Source organism: Musca autumnalis, unplaced genomic scaffold, assembly GCF_047663935.1.
Source record: "Musca autumnalis isolate F117 unplaced genomic scaffold, ASM4766393v1 scaffold_2, whole genome shotgun sequence".
Classification (NCBI taxonomy): domain Eukaryota; kingdom Metazoa; phylum Arthropoda; class Insecta; order Diptera; family Muscidae; genus Musca; species Musca autumnalis.
The window spans coordinates 233832370-233848972 of NW_027411755.1; the positions used below are offsets into that span (position 1 = coordinate 233832370).

At 30.1% G+C, this 16603-nt stretch overlaps 1 protein-coding gene across 13 annotated transcripts in view; it reads left to right on the plus strand.

Moving 5' to 3' along the window:
* The window catches only part of CadN (neural cadherin), a 792724-nt gene that overhangs the window by 303490 nt on the left and 472631 nt on the right, over nucleotides 1-16603 (plus strand). The window contains exon 2 of one of the 13 annotated variants that reach the window (XM_073971021.1): nucleotides 989-1027. The exons of the other annotated variants lie outside the window; for them this stretch is intronic. The gene's annotated coding sequence lies outside the window, so the exon portion shown is untranslated. The remainder of the gene's footprint in view (nucleotides 1-988; nucleotides 1028-16603) is intronic. 13 annotated transcript variants of the gene reach the window in all.

Consider the following 16603-nt stretch of genomic DNA (forward strand, 5'->3'; position numbering starts at 1 on the left):
AAAGTTTCCCATTTCACTCAAAAACCCCCATATTTTTTATATTTAGCTATTATTATATCAAATATGCTAGTAAATACATCAAATGCCAACGTGATAGTTTCATTCAATCTCCAAAGAAATGTGTACCTGAAATGAAACACACCATCCTCTTATTGCTGGATATTTTTGGACATTAATTGTTGGTTGACAACAGTAGACTTTAGCTTCTGTTTCGTTCAAATAAATTACCTTAAATAAAACAAAATTATCCCACATCCAAATTTGTAATGGTAAACCATATAACTATAACTAATGACTTGGGTTTATCAGTGTATTGATCACATTACTAATTTAAGTATAGCACTTCATTAGAAAAGTGTGCAGGTTTCGATGACCTATTGATTGCCCAAGAACTGGGTTTCATAATGATGACAATTTCAGATAATAATTTTTCTCTTAATGGAATTATTACCACTGTCGTATATTTTAGTTACTGATTATTTGGCTGTAAACTGAAATTCCACTTCTGTATCATGTCTTTTATAATCTCTCAATTTTGATCAATACCCCTAAAACGCATATTAATCATTTCAACTAATTAATAAATTCTTTGTTCTTCCCTCTCTCGCTCGCTCGCTCTTCCCCACTCACCACAATGTCTGTGACATTTATTGTAAATTTAACACATTGATTTTTTTTTTCAATTTTTAAACCAGATGTGATTTAATTTTGTTCATGTTTAATAACCCAAAACAAATCTATTCACTCGCCGAACCGACCCGACCAACTATCACAATTAATTAAACGAAAACTGTTATCTTTCGTTTGTCTTTAATTTTAATCTAAGTTTTCTGTGAGTAGGGTGACATTTTGTTACTATGGAAATCTTTAAATTAATAGCTGTAAGCGGCTTACGATTTGTTTTTTATTTGAAAATATGTCTAAGAAATTTATAAGGTTTGAAAATTTTTTTATTTATATATTCTTGTTTTTTTCTCTTTCTTTACAGGTAAGGTCAAGGGAAGAATTACACAACCTGCTTTATTGGGTTAGTATTTGGAATTTAGCCAATTTGTGTTGTTAATTAAGTTGTACTATTTTAAAGCGTAAAGAGTTTAACATATGTTAGGGTTTTGGGCAACAAAAGATTCATCAATGAAATAAAATTTGATTAATTTTTTATTCAAAGCAAAAAAAATCCACAACAAAAAAAAATTAAAAATTTCAATGGAAAATTGTTTAAAAAAAGAATAGGCGCACACATTTTTCTGGAAAATAGGATGTACAGCTTTTTATGGACCACATGGATTTTTAATTAAGCGACAATGCCTCAGAGAGGATATACTAATAATTGGTTGTACTCGTAATGTACATAACTGCACCTTCCACCTCTGTATTAGAAATTCCAGAAAATTGGTCTCTCGTTTAATTTCCTGTGTATTAGAAATTCCAATAAATTTGCTTCTCGTTTAATTTCCACATAGAAAATTATAAAAGTAAAAAGTCCACCACCCTTCTACCATTCTGGTGTTATTTCTTCCATTTTTTAGAAGAGAGAAATTGGCTATAAGTCTAGAATTTCTAAACAAAACGCTTAGACCCAGCTTCCCTTTATTTCCAGTATGTGCGAAATCTTCATTGTTCGCATTTTTTGCTAATTACACTCAATTAAAATTTATTAGCCATCATGGCAATTAAAACATTTTTACATCAATTTAAACAGACAGACAAACTCACCCGCACTAGTTTATGTAGACGTCTGTCTGGTAGCGCGGATTGTTTCAATCAACGCATTTTTTTGTTTGCAATTCTATACATCATCATTTACAGTTTACAACAAGTTGAGACAAATTGCGCTGGAAAAAAATGACATATTCACAATTAAATAAATCAAGTCAATCTAAATGTAAATCTAACCGAACCAATGAATCAATTTGAGATTTGTAAATTTTTTTACAGACGGAAAAAATGCACTGTGGATAGTAGGCAGTAACAATATTACATATGTTGCATCGATTTTTTCAGTATCGATAAAATTACCAATTAATAGCAGAAAATTTATTTTGGTGGAGAAATTGCGTCCTGCTACACGCAGAGAAAAAATATTGTTGGAACAATCATATTGTAAGAAGAAAATAGTATATTTTAAAATTCTTAAAATATGTATTGTTGGCGCAAAAATATATTTTGTGTCATCATGTTCCATAATAAAAAATATATGGTTGAAACAACAATATATATTTTCAGATTTTTTAAATACAATATTTTGTTCTTGGAATATGATTGTTCCAACAATATCTCTTCTCTGTGTGTATGTCGCGAGTTCGTAATGGTAGCCAAAAATAAAAATATGTAAATATGTAATATGTAAAAGTGTTGCGTAGGGGCTATCTGAAGGAATGCATCAACGTAGTCCATTTTGGAAGTGGATCTTATTTTGAGAGCCATTTCTTTTCGATAGATTGCGTGACCTCCAGTCATTTCAGTTGGTCACCGTATAATTTAGAGGTTGTAGATTACAATGTCAGGAAGCATGGGCCTGTCTACGAAAAACATGACCACAAGGATTAGCATCGGTTGAACTTTTGTTGGGGAGGTACCCTAATAAGAAGACCGCTATAAACCATTTTCGAAGTTAATCTACATTTGGACAGAATATTAGGAGATCCAAAGTTTGGACCAAATCGATTGCTCCATTCCGATGTTGCCCTTCTTCGAACTTAAGCTAAGTTGCGACAAACTATTTTGAAGTCAAATTTTGGACCGAATAGGCTGATCCCTTCGAGAGTCATCGTGCGCTTCAGCTACTACACATCATGCAATAAGCGTTTCTATAGCTTTTGGGCAACTTGCCCATGAAACTTGTACCGTCGCAATGGGGGCCCCTAATATAGGTTGTTGCAACAAATTTCAATGCTATTCGAGAGCTGGGCCCTATTCCACCAAACAACTTATCGCTTCTCACTTTGCACTTCTCAAAAAGGAACTATTTTTAAAAGTGATAAGTTCACCAAATTACATTTCACTGTTATCTTTCGCAAAGTGGTTGTGCTCTCTTCCATAGTTTTTCCGCCATCTTGCTAAGTCTCTTCGTCCTCTTGCAAAGTGTGGATGCTATTTTTTGCACAGAATATTTGATAATATTGAATTATTTTCTACTTTTTCATAAGCTTTGTTCCCGTACTTTTTAATAGTAAAACTCGTAAAAGAGAGAAAGATAGAAAAATTGTTGTCCCACAAAATTTTTTTCCAGAAGTTCGGGAACGCAAGAATGGAAAAAACGTCAAAAAAGCTGGAACAAATGTCAAAGTCGGCGTACCAGCCAATCAGACGCCGGCATCCATGTTACTATTTTTACACGCTCAAATTTGTCGAGTAAAAAGTTTTTAAAGAGATCTTCATTCAGCGACATTTTTGTTTAAAGAGAAGCGAACAATTTACAACTTTTTTGTGTACGGGAACAGGTTTTCGGTAAAATGTGTAAAAGTCGTACAAATTGTAAAACTTTTTAGTTCTGGAACAAAGCTGTAAATAAGACATGTGAAAATGAGAATCGAGAACAAAAATGAAAAGAAAGTGGTGATAATAAAAGTGAGTAAGACAAAAAAATTAAAAATAAAATAAAATAAAATAAAATAAAATAAAATAAAAATAAAATAAAATAAAATAAAATAAAATAAAATAAAATAAAATAAAATAATATAAAATAAAATAAAATAAAATAAAATAAAATAAAATAAAATAAAATAAAATAAAATAAAATAAAATAAAATAAAATAAAATAAAATAAAATAAAATAAAATAAAATAAAATAAAATAAACATGAAATAAAAATAGAATAAAATAAATGAAAATAAAAATATAATAAAATAAAAAATGAAATAAAAATAAAGTTAAAATAAAGTAAAAATAAAATAAAATAAAATAAAATAAAATAATATACAATAAAATAAAAACAAAAATAAAAATAAAATTAAATAAAAAATGAAATTAAATAAGAAAAAAAAAATAAAATAAAAAGAAATTAAAAATAGAATAAAAAATTTAGTTTAGTCTAAGTGATTTTCGGAGGTTGGAAGTTCAGAATTTGGTGGTTCGCAGGCTCGAAGTTCGGAGGTTGTAAGTTCTGAATGGGATTGTTCGCAGGGTGGAAGTTCAGAAAGGTGTGGTTCGCAGGGTGGAAGTGTCGCCCTCAGAACTTTTGAGGGTGGAAGTTGGGAGAGGGAAGTACAGAGGGGTGGATCCTTATATCCTTTTTTTGTCATTACCGTGTTTTCCATATTTCAGAACAAAATCTAACTTCGTAACGTTTTAAAAACTTTACTTACTTTCACAATGTACATTGGCAAAGAGAACGTTTATCCCGCAAATTTTAGGCAAACTTATCAAAATTTGGTCTGCAAAAACAAAATGCAAAGTTTTCTGTGGAACGAAAGAGCACCGTTTTTTGCAAAATCTTAGCAAAATACACTTTGCAGTTACAACTATTCACTTAGCAGAAGAGGACGTTTGTGAAACAGAAATGAAAAAGAGAGCAAAAACTTTTTGAAAACTTAGCAAACTCTCCTTATCATTAGCAACTTATTACTTATCAAAAATAAGTGTTCTGTGGAACGGAAACATTTGCGAATTGTTCAAGACCGAAGGCAACGAACTTATAAGGTGTAAGCATCAGTCCGTTAGCACCACTTGGAAATCCTATGCCCCGTACGTTTACTCCTAATCGTTTACAAAATCGTATCCACTGTTTTATGCGAATGACTAAAGCCTAAGGCCAGTGACATAATAGGACCATAACAATGCGACTTTAGACCTGGTAAAATCATGATTGAGCACATTACTTAAAATTCTGCAGAAAATTCAAGAGAGGCATATCAATATCTACCATATTTTTATCCTTTATGTTTAAAGGTATTTTAAGCTATAACCGAGTTTGATATCCCCGCACTGCTCATACTACTTTGCACGCTAACATTAACTGATACGCGATTATCACGTAAAATAAGAAGAACTTCTCCGAGCAGTTCACTACCAAACGAAGCTTCAGACAAGGAGATAGTCTTTCGTGTGATGACAATGAATGGCGATTAGACCAAATAGATGGTATCGACGTACAATACGTCCACTGAACCCAAACTAACTGTGGAAGTTGCAGCTACAATTTTGAGATACTTAATGGCACCATTAGAAATAAGTTCTGATCAGTTCTGAAATAAAAAGGAAACATAATATTGACAAACAGATACTACTTCGGACTAAGTAAGTAGTTTAGAAACAAAACCACCTCACAGGAGGCAAAAATCACACCCTTCAAAACGCTGGTACTACACGCGCTAATGTATGGCTCCGAAGCATTGGTACATGCAAAAGCATATAAGACCTTTCTAGCTTCGCAACATCTTTTGGCCAATTTCAATTGTCCTTTTTTACTTTTAATAAAATATGTTACCGATAATTATTGATTTCGAAACAGCAGTAGTGCGATTCTCTAACTCATTTTTTGAGTTACCGACAAAAATCGTTAAAATTAAATCGCAAAATTATGAATGAAAAGTTCAAATGAAAGTAGAAAACACTCTTGCTATCGGTAGAACTTTACTTCTTCTTTATTTGCATATTCGATCTCCGAATATAAGCGACCAATACAATTATATATAATTATCTGTTACAAATTTTAAGGTATGTTCATATATTTTCCATGATCTCCATAAAGGCGTCTCTATTTCTGGCTTCACTCAGTAGGGTTGAGATATTTCCAATGCCGGTCCATTTAAGAATATTGTCAATCCATGATATTTCTTTCCGTCCTCTGGATGGCTTCCCTTCTATTGTTCCAGTGATTATGGTTTGGAGCAGTTTGTATTTTGCGTTCCTCATTACATGTCCAAGATATGATGTTTTTCTTCTTTTTATTGTTCCAATGAGTTCCCGTTGACGGTTAACCCTTGAAAGAACCACAGAATTTGGTGTTAGATGTGTCCATGGAATTTTTAGGATACGACGGTAGATCCACATTTCAAAGGCTTCCAATTTCTTTATTTCAGCGTTTTTTAGTGTCCATACTTCTGAGCCGTACAGCAGAACCGACCAGACATAAGTTTTAATAAATCGTATTTTTGTTTCCATATTTATGTCATGACTACATAAAATATTTTTGTATTTGAAAAATGCATCTCTTGCCATTTCAATTCTGCATCGTATTTCTTTCGAGTTGTCCCAGTTTTCATTTATTTTGACGCCAAGATATTTAAAGTTCTGTACTTTATCGATATGTGTATTATTTATATATATTTCGGTTGTACTTTGGTTTCTAGACCTGGTTATCACCATATATTTAGTTTTTGATATATTAATCTTTAACCCATACTTTTCGCTATAGGAATTTAGCCGACTCAAAAGAAATTGTAGTTCAGATACACTACTCGCAATTAAAGTGGTATCATCTGCATATCTGATATTGTTGACGAATTTTCCACCAATATATACGCCTTTACGAGCGTTGGACATTGATTCTTCAAAAATTCTTTCGGTATAGATATTGAATAATAATGGCGACAATATACAACCCTGTCTAACTCCTTTCGATATTGCAATGCATTCTGTCAGTTCTCCATTAATGTCGACTTGTGCTGTTTGGTTCCAATATAATTGCTTGATGCATTGTAATTCTTTTCCTTGGATGCCAATAGATGTGAGGATTTCCACCATTTTGTCATGTTGTACGGTGTCGAAGGCTTTTTCGTAATCCACAAAACAGGTAAACATCTTTATGTACATTTCTGCATTTCTGTATTAACACTTGAATAGAGAGTAGGGCTTCTCTTGTACCCATGCCTTCTTTAAATCCAAATTGAGATAGTCCCATGGCTTCTTCACATTTTTTATAAATTCTGGAGTGAATGATTCTTAGAAAAATTTTGAGAGCGTGGCTCATTAAACTTATAAGTCTGTAGTCGCTACATTGTCTTGGGTGGCTTTTCTTTGGAATTGTGATGAAAGTTGATTTCAGCCAGTCTTGAGGATATCGGCCTGAGTCATATATGTAATTAAATAGCACTACCAAAAGCTGTAGGTTTTCGTCATCTATTAATTTTAACAATTCGGCGGGAATTTCGTCTGGTCCACAGCTTTTTTTATTACGTAGTAATTTTATTGCACATTCCACCTCAGATTTAGTGATTGGGTTCCCAGTGAGCGAACTTTACGACTACTTTTTATTCGTCGCTAACTTACCGAAAAATATCGTTAATTACCGAAATTATAAGCATTTTAATTTTATCGATTTTTGTAGGTAACTCACAAAATGTGTTAGAGAATCGCACTAAAGAGCTTGCTTTAACTTTACCCTAGTTTAGTATTTAATAGAATACTTTGCACAACTGATTTCCCCTAACACTATAAATACAATTCAATTGCGTGTAAGTTTTCTCGCGCAGTGTTACTTCACATTGCGGCCAGAGCCAGCACTCAGGTCAAACATTTAACGTGTACGTGTATCCTTTGCGCCATTGGACGGACACAACTTTGGTATGTGGTTCATTCCCAAACTACTTCAGCGTCAACTGAATGAAATTTGTTAGAGAGAGTTGTCATTGAAGGAAGTAGCCATTAAGGAAGCTGCTGCTGTATACGTACATTCAAAGTGTTGTTCAATGAGCGTTGTCGCCTGTTGTGTCGGTCGGTCGCACTGTTGAACAAACCATCAAAGTGGTACGCAGTACGTACCCAAGGGCTGAAAAAACATGAATGGTTTCCTAATGATTCATGACTGTGTTTAGTAGGTTCACACACACACTCTCACCATTTAGGTGGAATGCCCTTACAAGGAGCAAATGGTTGGCTCTGTGATAAACCGGCAAACACTCGGCCCATACACACTTATTTACACTTTGGCAAAAATCTATTACATCACACCACACTCTGGCGAATGATGTCAATTTGCAAAACTACCTACCGGCTTATTTTGTATGAATGAGAAACAACAAAACACAAAAACGTCGATATTCATCATTGACGTCGTCACCGTCATCATCATTGTAGAAGAGTACAATCAACTCAAACCCATGACAATGACGTTTCAAGTTACTTAAAACAAAAGTAACCACTGATGAAAAATGTAAATGTTTGTTTTTATGTGTAGCAATAGTTGTAGTTGTGTAGTGAAAGAGACAAATAAATGTCAGAGGAGAGTGTCAATCGGTTTGGTCGATAGGAATATACCCTTAGATAATGACTTTGGTTGGAAATAAAAATCTATTAAAAATCCACGCCTAATAATGACTTTGGTTGGAAATAAAAATCTATTAAAAATCCACGCCTAATAATGACTTTGGTTGGAAATAAAAATCTATTAAAAATCCACGCCTAATAACGACTTTGGTTGGAAATAAAAATCTATTAAAAATCCACGCCTAATAATGACTTTGGTTGGAAATAAAAATCTATTAAAAATCCACGCCTAATAATGACTTTGGTTGGAAATAAAAATCTATTAAAAATCCACGCCTAATAATGACTTTGGTTGGAAATAAAAATCTATTAAAAATCCACGCCTAATAGTGACTTTGGTTGGAAATAAAAATCTATTAAAAATCCACGCCTAATAATGACTTTGGTTGGAAATAAAAATCTATTAAAAATCCACGCCTAATAATAACTTTGGTTGGAAATAAAAATCTATTAAAAATCCACGCCTAATAATGACTTTGGTTGGAAATAAAAATCTATTAAAAATCCACGCCTAATAATGACTTTGGTTGGAAATAAAAATCTATTAAAAATCCAAGCATTAATGACTTTGGTTGGAAATAAAAATCTATTAAAAATCCACGCCTAATAATGACTTTGGTTGGAAATAAAAATCTATTAAAAATCCACGCCTAATAATGACTTTGGTTGGAAATAAAAATCTATTAAAAATCCACGCCTAATAATGACTTTGGTTGGAAATAAAAATCTATTAAAAATCCACGCCTAATAATGACTTTGGTTGGAAATAAAAATCTATTAAAAATCCACGCCTAATAATAACTTTGGTTGGAAATAAAAATCTATTAAAAATCCACGCCTAATAATGACTTTGGTTGGAAATAAAAATCTATTAAAAATCCACGCCTAATAATGACTTTGGTTGGAAATAAAAATCTATTAAAAATCCACGCCTAATAATGACTTTGGTTGGAAATAAAAATCTATTAAAAATCCACGCCTAATAATGACTTTGGTTGGAAATAAAAATCTATTAAAAATCCACGCCTAATAATGACTTTGGTTGGAAATAAAAATCTATTAAAAATCCACGCCTAATAATGACTTTGGTTGGAAATAAAAATCTATTAAAAATCCACGCCTAATAATGACTTTGGTTGGAAATAAAAATCTATTAAAAATCCACGCCTAATAATGACTTTGGTTGGAAATAAAAATCTATTAAAAATCCACGCCTAATAATGACTTTGGTTGGAAATAAAAATCTATTAAAAATCCACGCCTAATAATGACTTTGGTTGGAAATAAAAATCTATTAAAAATCCACGCCTAATAATGACTTTGGTTGGAAATAAAAATCTATTAAAAATCCACGCCTAATAATGACTTTGGTTGGAAATAAAAATCTATTAAAAATCCACGCCTAATAATGACTTTGGTTGGAAATAAAAATCTATTAAAAATCCACGCCTAATAATGACTTTGGTTGGAAATAAAAATCTATTAAAAATCCACGCCTAATAATGACTTTGGTTGGAAATAAAAATCTATTAAAAATCCACGCCTAATAATGACTTTGGTTGGAAATAAAAATCTATTAAAAATCCACGCCTAATAATGACTTTGGTTGGAAATAAAAATCTATTAAAAATCCACGCCTAATAATGACTTTGGTTGGAAATAAAAATCTATTAAAAATCCACGCCTAATAATGACTTTGGTTGGAAATAAAAATCTATTAAAAATCCACGCCTAATTCTAGCTTTGGTTTGAAATAAAAAATTAATAAAAATCCACGCCTAATAATGACTTTGGTTGCAAATAAAAATCTATTAAAAATCCACGCCTAATAATGACTTTGGTTGGAAATAAAAATCTATTAAAAATCCACGTCTAATAATGACTTTGTTTCGAAATAAAAATCTATTAAAAATCCACGCCTAATAATGACTTTGGTTGGAAATAAAAATCTATTAAAAATCCACGCCTAATAATGAATTTGGTTGGAAATAAAAATCTATTAAAAATCCACGCCTAATAATGACTTTGGTTGGAAATAAAAATCTATTAAAAATCCACGCCTAATAATGACTTTGGTTGGAAATAAAAATCTATTAAAAATCTTTGGTTGGAAATAAAAATCTATTAAAAATCCACGCCTAATAATGACTTTGGTTGGAAATAAAAATCTATTAAAAATCTTTGGTTGGAAATAAAAATCTATTAAAAATCCAAGCATTAATGTCTTTGGTTGGAAATAAAAATCTATTAAAAATCCACGCCTAATAATGACTTTGGTTGGAAATAAAAATCTATTAAAAATCCACGCCTAATAATGACTTTGGTTGGAAATAAAAATCTATTAAAAATCCACGCCTAATAATGACTTTGGTTGGAAATAAAAATCTATTAAAAATCCACGCCTAATAATGACTTTGGTTGGAAATAAAAATCTATTAAAAATCCACGCCTAATAATGACTTTGGTTGGAAATAAAAATCTATTAAAAATCCACGCCTAATAATAACTTTGGTTGGAAATAAAAATCTATTAAAAATCCACGCCTAATAATGACTTTGGTTGGAAATAAAAATCTATTAAAAATCCACGCCTAATAATGACTTTGGTTGGAAATAAAAATCTATTAAAAATCCACGCCTAATAATGACTTTGGTTGGAAATAAAAATCTATTAAAAATCCACGCCTAATAATGACTTTGGTTGGAAATAAAAATCTATTAAAAATCCACGCCTAATAATGACTTTGGTTGGAAATAAAAATCTATTAAAAATCCACGCCTAATAATGACTTTGGTTGGAAATAAAAATCTATTAAAAATCCACGCCTAATAATGACTTTGGTTGGAAATAAAAATCTATTAAAAATCCACGCCTAATAATGACTTTGGTTGGAAATAAAAATCTATTAAAAATCCACGCCTAATAATGACTTTGGTTGGAAATAAAAATCTATTAAAAATCCACGCCTAATAATGACTTTGGTTGGAAATAAAAATCTATTAAAAATCCACGCCTAATAATGACTTTGGTTGGAAATAAAAATCTATTAAAAATCCACGCCTAATAATGACTTTGGTTGGAAATAAAAATCTATTAAAAATCCACGCCTAATAATGACTTTGGTTGGAAATAAAAATCTATTAAAAATCCACGCCTAATAATGACTTTGGTTGGAAATAAAAATCTATTAAAAATCCACGCCTAATAATGACTTTGGTTGGAAATAAAAATCTATTAAAAATCCACGCCTAATAATGACTTTGGTTGGAAATAAAAATCTATTAAAAATCCACGCCTAATAATGACTTTGGTTGGAAATAAAAATCTATTAAAAATCCACGCCTAATAATGACTTTGGTTGGAAATAAAAATCTATTAAAAATCCACGCCTAATAATGACTTTGGTTGGAAATAAAAATCTATTAAAAATCCACGCCTAATAATGACTTTGGTTGGAAATAAAAATCTATTAAAAATCCACGCCTAATTCTAGCTTTGGTTTGAAATAAAAAATTAATAAAAATCCACGCCTAATAATGACTTTGGTTGCAAATAAAAATCTATTAAAAATCCACGCCTAATAATGACTTTGGTTGGAAATAAAAATCTATTAAAAATCCACGTCTAATAATGACTTTGTTTCGAAATAAAAATCTATTAAAAATCCACGCCTAATAATGACTTTGGTTGGAAATAAAAATCTATTAAAAATCCACGCCTAATAATGACTTTGGTTGGAAATAAAAATCTATTAAAAATCCACGCCTAATAATGACTTTGGTTGGAAATAAAAATCTATTAAAAATCCACGCCTAATAATGATTTTGGTTGGAAATAAAAATCTATTAAAAATCCACGCCTAATAATGACTTTGGTTGGAAATAAAAATCTATTAAAAATCTTTGGTTGGAAATAAAAATCTATTAAAAATCCACGCCTAATAATGACTTTGGTTGGAAATAAAAATCTATTAAAAATCTTTGGTTGGAAATAAAAATCTATTAAAAATCCACGCCTAATAATGACTTTGGTTGGAAATAAAAATCTATTAAAAATCTTTGGTTGGAAATAAAAATCTATTAAAAATCCACGCCTAATAATGACTTTGGTTGGAAATAAAAATCTATTAAAAATCCACGCCTAATAATGATTTTGGTTGGAAATAAAAATCTATTAAAAATCCACGCCTAATAATGACTTTGGTTGGAAATAAAAATCTATTAAAAATCCACGCCTAATAATGACTTTGGTTGGAAATAAAAATCTATTAAAAATCCACGCCTAATAATGATTTTGGTTGGAAATAAAAATCTATTAAAAATCCACGCCTAATAATGATTTTGGTTGGAAATAAAAATCTATTAAAAATCCACGCCTAATAATGACTTTGGTTGGAAATAAAAATCTATTAAAAATACACGCCTAATAATGACTTTGGTTGGAAATAAAAATCTATTAAAAATCCACGCCTAATAATGACTTTGGTTGGAAATAAAAATCTATTAAAAATCCACGCCTAATAATGACTTTGGTTGGAAATAAAAATCTATTAAAAATCCACGCCTAATAATGACTTTGGTTGGAAATAAAAAATATATTAAAAATCCACGCCTAATAATGATTTTGGTTCGAAATAAAAATCTATTAAAAATCCACGCCTAATAATGATTTTGGTTGGAAATAAAAATCTACTAAAAATCCACGCCTAATAATGACTTTGGTTGGAAATAAAAATCTATTAAAAATACACGCCTAATAATGACTTTGGTTGGAAATAAAAATCTATTAAAAATCCACGCCTAATAATGACTTTGGTTGGAAATAAAAATCTATTAAAAATCCACGCCTAATAATGACTTTGGTTCGAAATAAAAATCTATTAAAAATCCACGCCTAATAATGACTTTGGTTCGAAATAAAAATCTATTAAAAATCCACACCTAATAAAGACTTTAGTTCGGAATAAAAATCTATTAAAATTCCTTGCCTAATAATGCAACCACCTAAAAATCTTTTAAAAATCCACGCCGGAGACATGGACCCTGATTATTCAATATTAGGGATCGCTCCTTCATAACCTCTCGTAGGAACTAAAATGCCCAGAACTAATATAGGGCACAAACAAAAATAACGTCATCGTTGCGCATCATCGTTTGTATCGTTTTATTGCTGTTGTTGTTTTAATTCTTATTTTACACAGAAACATTTTGTTTTTGCTCTTGCTTTGTTCAGCACTAGTTTTTTTCCTGATTTTTGTTAGACTCATGTTCGTTCCCATTTTTGTACATTGTCCCTAACTAACATGGACTATGATTCAATGGGTGTGAGTGTATGTGTGTGTGTTTACCCAGAGTTAAGGGTATGTGTCCGTATTGTATTGCCTATACATGAGCTTGTCTATGAAGGGTTTCCGTTTCCCTCTCTCTAGTTTTTCTTTTTCTGGGTAGTGTGGACTTTTGTAATTTTGGCATTTCCGTAACTATTGATTTTTTTGTATAGCTTTGTTCTGAGCACAATTGTAGTATGGCAGCTATTGTAGCTATGTTCCACTATATATACCCTGCTTCCCCTCTCTATATACGTGTGTATTTATATAGACAAAATCGGCCGGTCGGTCGTTGGTCGCATGGCTGTTGTACATTGTTCAAGTGCTAGTTTTGCAAATAATGGCTGTCTATTTGTTTGAAGTTTAACAACGTCGTCTACACACAGTCTCACACACACACTGGGACAGATCCACAAACGTGTTGGCTCTTCTTTTCTCTTGGTATTGGTGTGATATGTTAAGCAAATAATAATGAACCAACAAAAGCATTTCCCTATTCCCCCCATTGATAAAAACAAATACAAGCAACAACAACAAAAATATACAACATAATTTTCCATTGTCTCGTATTTTTCCGATAAGTCAAAAAGTTTATTTCTCTCTAATAAACTACAAAATGTTGTAATGTTGTTATAAACTTAGTTTGTTAGTTAGTTTTAATTTTATAGGCCATTAAAAAAGCGAAATAAACCAAAAAATAAATTTTTTAGAATTTACATACAAATTGTATTTAAACATATATTATGGGAACTAAAACTGGTAGATATTTTATTTATGTAACTTTTAATAGTTAATTTTTATGGAGAATTATTTATATTTATTGATTAGAAATAATTGAGAAAAAAAAATAAAATTAAATTTATTGATGTAAACAGCAGGTGAGGTACGATACGACACGATTTTTCCATTTAACTTAGTTAATTAATTGGCTATAAAAGAACATTTGTTTTTGCCGCAAAGTATAGCAACAAATTTTGAGATGTTGTTCAGCATCACTGGAGATTTCCATAAATCCACTTTTAAAATACCTCAGCCTATGATTGTAAAAAATAATCCGTAATTTTAGACAGAAATAACCTTTTCTTGGTGAACAAAAGAAGTTTTGGAATTTTTCACAAGGCCTGAAGCGGTTCTCATTCTTAGGTCGGGCTTTGGAAAAGTATCTGAAACAGATAAAACCCTGACATTCAGTGGTGTGCTAACCATTGCACCACAGTATCATTTAATCCATTTAAATATTCTTGAAGGATTTTCAGGAATGGTGGATTTTTTAGAATAATAATTAATGATCAATCAATACTTCTTAAAATATTCTCGAAGGAATATTCAGAAAAGTAGAATTTTTAAAAATAATAAAGTTAGTTTTTAAGGACGTGGATTTTTTGAAAATATTTTTGAGGAAGTGGATTTTTTTTAATTTTTAAGAGGTGGATTTTTTTTAAGTATTTTTTAAGGAAGTGGATTTTATTTTTTTTAATTTCCAAGACGTGGATTTTTTTAAATATTTTTTAAGGAACTTGATTTTTATTAAATATTTTTAAGGACATGGATTTTTTGAAACATATGTTAAGACATGGATTTTTTGAAATGTTCAAGGACGCTTTTTTGTATTTTTAAGGACGTAGATTTTTTAGAAATATTTTTTTAAATACGTGGTTTTATTTTGGAAATGTTTTTAAATTACGTGGATTTCAAGGCGAATTTAACAAGGTGATCCAATAGTTGACGTTAGGTTGTAGTCTTCATTTGTTGTCAAATTTTTTTTTGCGCGAAATATCCACAAAAGTTAGAAGAAAACGTTAAAATATTATTCGCGAAGCTTAAACAAAGATGTTGTACACAGATATTTTTTATAGAAGTGAAATATTTGTTATTTATTTTTGATTAAAAATATGTTTTGACAGCAAATGAAGACATAGGTTGCTATTATTGTATCACCTTCTTTCTTACACCATGGTGGATTTATTTAGAAATGTTTTTAAATTACGTGGATTTAAAAAAGGACGTTAATTTTTTAGGGACGTTGAATTTTTTTAAAATAATTTTGTGGGGGCGTGGATTTTTTAAAAAAAATTTGAATTTTTTGAAGAGGTTTTTTTCTAAACTAATTTTTAAGGACTTGGACTATTTGAATTTTTTTTAAGAACGTGGATTTTGGTTATAATTTTTTAAGGACGTGGATTTTTTTTCCAAATATTTTTAAATGATATGACTTACTTTTTAAGATCGAGGATTTTTAGACAATATTTTTTAAGGACGTGGATTTCTTTCAAATATTTTTGAGACGTGGATTTGTTAAAATATTTGTTATGGACGTTGATTTTAAAAACAAAATTATGGACATGGGGTTCCTTAAAATACGTGGATTTTTTAAGTATTTTTTAGGAGGTAGATTATTTAAAAATATTTTTTAAGGACATGGACTTTTAAAAATATTTTTGATAGACGTGGGGTTTTTAAATATTTTTTAAAGAACACGAACTTTAAAAAATATTTTTTATGTACGAGAATTTTTTTAAAATATTTTTTATGGAGATGGAAATTTAAATTTTTTGAAGAGGTTTTTTTCTAAACATATTTTTAAGGACTTGGACTCTTTGAATTTTTTTAAGAACGTCGATTTTGGTTATAATTTTTTAAGGACATGTTTTTTATATATTTTTAAGAACGTGGATTTTTTCCAAATATATTTTTTGATGATATGACTTCCTTTTTAAGAACAAGGATTTTTAGAAAATATTTTTAAGGACGTGGATTTCTTTCAAATATTTTTGGGACGTGGATTTTTTAAAATGTTTGTTATGGACATTGATTTTTTGAAAAAAATTTGGACCTTAAAATACGTGTATTTTTTAAATATTTTTAGGAGGTAGATTTTTTTAAAAATATTTTTTAAGGACATGCACTTATATATAATATATATTATTTTTGATGACGTGGGGTTTTTAAATATTTTTTAAGGACATGAACTTTAAAAAATATTTTTTTATGGGCGAGAATTTTTTTAAAATATTTTTTATGGACATGGACTTTTAAAACTATTTTTGAAGAATGTGGAGTTTTTTAAAA